Raw genomic sequence first — 4,108 nt, 5'->3', positions numbered from 1 at the left:
CAACACCTGGTCCAGGTGAATAGGAAGGTGGTGTCGGACACTTAAAGACTTAAAAGGACTTCAGGACGAGGGGACAGGAAGTGATTAAATGCTAACCTGCTACTAACTCACAGAACTCTATATCAAATCAACTCATTAGTAAATTCAAACATTATTATTTGAATTGGCAGTTTCACCGTGTTGTTGGACTTTAATGTGACGGACCGTCGCTTTAATTCAGAAATGATCAGCGTGAGAATTGAAAGGAAATGTGGATGAAGCTAACAGTTAGCCGTTAGCCGTTAGCCCCGGTGCTGTGCTGAATTTCACCAGTTATCAGGAGTCTATGACAAGATCCTGGAGCGGTGGATTAAGAGAAAATCAAAAGAAACCTCGGACAGAACGGGAAAGGTGCAGCGACTTGATGCAGGCGGTTCTACCACACAAGCTCGCCGCAGAGCCGCCATTAACTATAATTAATCTTATTGTGCAGTCATGGTGACAGACTCGCTCCACTTCTACACACTCCCATCTGAGTGACTCATCCGACAAAAACGAAACAAAACACACGATAAACCGAGTTAAAGATGAATTAAAAAAATTCATTTCATCGTTATCGTGAATGTTTTTTGTGCCGTGATACTGAAAGTCTGATATTGTGACGCTTCATTTCAGCTGAACAACTAAAAAACTAGTTCCTGCAGTAAAAGACTGTGACTGTCTGAAGTCTCAGTGTTTGACCTGAAACAGTGACGACAAACACAAACTGATCACAGGCTCAGAGTTTATCTCTGTCACTGTAAAAGCATTCCTGCCATGCTGCCTGTTCACCTGTTCACCTGTTCACCTGTTCACACTGTTCCTACTGTTCCTACTGTTCACACCATTCACCTGTTCACCTGTTCACCTGTTCACCTGTTCACCTGTTCACCTGTTCACCTGTTCACCTGTTCACACTGTTCCTACTGTTCCTACTGTTCACACCATTCACCTGTTCACCTGTTCACACTGTTCACCTGTTTACACTGTTCCTACTGTTCCTACTGTTCACACCATTCACCTATTCACCTGTTCACACTGTTCACCTGTTCACACTGTTCACACTGTTCACCTGTTCACACTGTTCACCTGTTCACCTGTTCACACTGTTCACACTGTTCACCTGTTCACCTGTTCCTAATGTTCACACTGTTCACCTGTTCACACTGTTCCTACTGTTCACACTGTTCACCTGTTCCTACTGTTCACCTGTTCCTACTGTTCCTACTGTTCACACTGTTCACCTGTTCACCTGTTCACACTGTTCCTACTGTTCACCTGTTCACCTGTTCCTACTGTTCCTACTGTTCACCTGTTCACCTGTTCCTACTGTTCCTACTATTCACACTGTTCACCTGTTCACACTGTTCCTACTGTTCACACTGTTCACCTGTTCCTACTGTTCACCTGTTCCTACTGTTCCTACTGTTCACACTGTTCACCTGTTCACCTGTTCACACTGTTCCTACTGTTCACCTGTTCACCTGTTCCTACTGTTCCTACTGTTCACCTGTTCACCTGTTCCTACTGTTCCTACTGTTCACACTGTTCACCTGTTCCTACTGTTCCTACTGTTCACACTGTTCACCTGTTCCTACTGTTCCTACTGTTCCTACTGTTCACACTGTTCACCTGTTCCTACTGTTCACCTGTTCACCTGTTCCTAATGTTCACACTGTTCGCTGATGAAACTGGAGCAGAAACATAAAACATGATGCGTATGATTGTTTCCTGATGAGCTGCGATGGTTCAGGTTTGATCAGGTTTGGGCTCCACCTTCTGATACAGGATTCATTAATGGTTAATCAATCATTTATTGGCTTTACAGATCAGTTAATAATAACAACAGACAATCCTCCTCCAGTCTCTCTCTCTCTCTCTCTCTCTCTCTCTCTCTCTCTGTGTGTGTGTGTTGACTGTTTGATCACTTATCAGTTATGGATCACTGATCTCTTTGGCTTGTGTCCAAGTTTTCACGAAGCTGTTTGTTTATTTCAGTAAAGTCAGAGGATGTTAAAACTTCCTTGACTAAATCCATGACTTTCCAGGACTCTGGGAGTTTCCTCCTTTACAGCTCCAACCACAGAGATGCCAGGATCCGAGCAGAGGGACCTTCTGTGTGATTAAAGTCACATTGTTTGACTTTACCACTGAAATATGATGGATTTTCTGCTCCATTGAAGACGCTTGCAACACAAGTGATGGCTGAATAGCTTGAGAAATCCTGACCTGATCTATTTTTTTTTTTGCTTCCTGTCTGTTGAAGTCGGGGAATCTCCCAGTGAAATTACCTGGTTCCCTTTTCTTTTTTTTTTTCCTCTTCTCTTATTTCTGGTCCGTCTCCTCTCTCAGGTTTCAGCTCCGGGTCTCTCAGTCTCCCTCCCCTCGCTCTCGTCTCTGGCTTGAACCGGCACTTTTTCTCGAGGCGGCTTCCTGCCAGCGATGACTCACCGTGTTGGTATGGAGGGAAACAAGGGGAGAGGGAGGAGGGTGGAGGAGGTGTGGAGGAGGAAAACTTTCTCTTTGTCCCTCTAACCAGCTCTCCTCTGAGCTAACTCTCGAAGAAAAGAAAAAGACCTGCTGACCTCTTCCCTCCCTTTTCTTATCTTCTCTTCAGTCACTCTCCAGGTCTTTAACTCAACATGAACCACAGAGTCAGCAGAGCGGCTGAAACAGGAAGGATCACAGAGGTGAAGTGAAGTGACACAGCAAAGAAAAGTACAGAGAACCACATGTTGATAGAAATAAAACATTTGTTGTCTCTGTAGGGAAGGTAGCGTCTGTCACTGTGGTCCAGAGGAAGATGATTTCTGGATTTCAGCGTTGTCTGTTTTTATTTATGTGACTAGTGGCTTAGGTTGTTGGGTGGACTTCTTCTTCTTTGTACAATTTGGGCAGTTTCCACCAGCAGAGCGTTCACCTTTACTCTGATTAGTTTAATTGAGACTGACGGGCTGTGACATGTAAAGATAAAACTGATCCTCAATTAACTGTTAAAACCAAACGTATTCAGATTATTTCAGTCAAGTTGAAATTTTTATTCTTATTTTATATTTATCCGATCACAGACCTGTGATATAAAGACTTTTAATTATCCAAGGACTTTGTAGAAAAACAATAATTTAATTTTACAGCTACATTCATATTCAATTAATTATCCATCTATTTATTAATCTATATTTATAAAACCTGTATCCTGAATGACAATGACAGGCTGAAGGGTGTGACTGAACTTTTTATGAGTCAAAAAACTGCTAACAATAGCATGTTATATTAACATGCTGATGGTTAATAAGAAAATATATGATAGTAGCCTAAGAAGCAAAAGCTACTGCATGCATTATGCTAACGTGGTGAAGGGCACACAGCATAACATGCTAAAGTAAGTTTATTAGCAAACAAAAATTAGACTGAACAGTAGCATGTTAACAAAGATAAAATCAATTAAAATAATGTTAACATGACAGTAATGGTTAGGTGATGGTTCACAAACAGTAAATGGTTATTAACAAATTAATAGTAACAAGCCAAGTAGCTATTAGCAAGCTAAGGTGCTTAAGGTCATATACACAGCTAACATACTAAGTGTCAACCAAATACTCCAACTGACATTAGCATGTAAACAAAGATGAAGTTAAAGTGAAATTAAAATAATGTTGATGTTGCAGACAAACATGTCAACATGCTAACATGTTAACAGCAGTTTAATTTTAGTTAAAGTTAGTACAAGTACACACACTTCTAACGGTGTCAGGAGATGTGTTAGCTTAGCCTAGCTTAAATCCTGAATTCACACCAGAGAGATGTGAGTTGTTTTTCAGCGCGTTCATTCTGTTAATATCAAACATAATAAAGTCAATCAGGTGTTTTACCTCTATTAATATCTGTTGCCTCCACTTAAAATAAAATACTTCAAACTTTAAATTCCTGCATAGATGTGTGTCGACATGATATTTAATCAATCATTATATCCAGACAGACACACTGTGGATTTAAATATCAGATTCCTCCACATCTGTCCTAACTTCACCTCTGAGCTTATTTCAGAGGCAATGACACACACACACACACACACACACACACACACACA

This window comes from Seriola lalandi, unplaced genomic scaffold, assembly GCF_002814215.2.
Source record: "Seriola lalandi dorsalis isolate HSWRI2012SDOR001 ecotype SW California unplaced genomic scaffold, Sedor1 jcf7180002054184, whole genome shotgun sequence".
Lineage (NCBI taxonomy): Eukaryota > Metazoa > Chordata > Actinopteri > Carangiformes > Carangidae > Seriola > Seriola lalandi.
Note: the sequence above shows the minus strand (reverse complement) of the source record.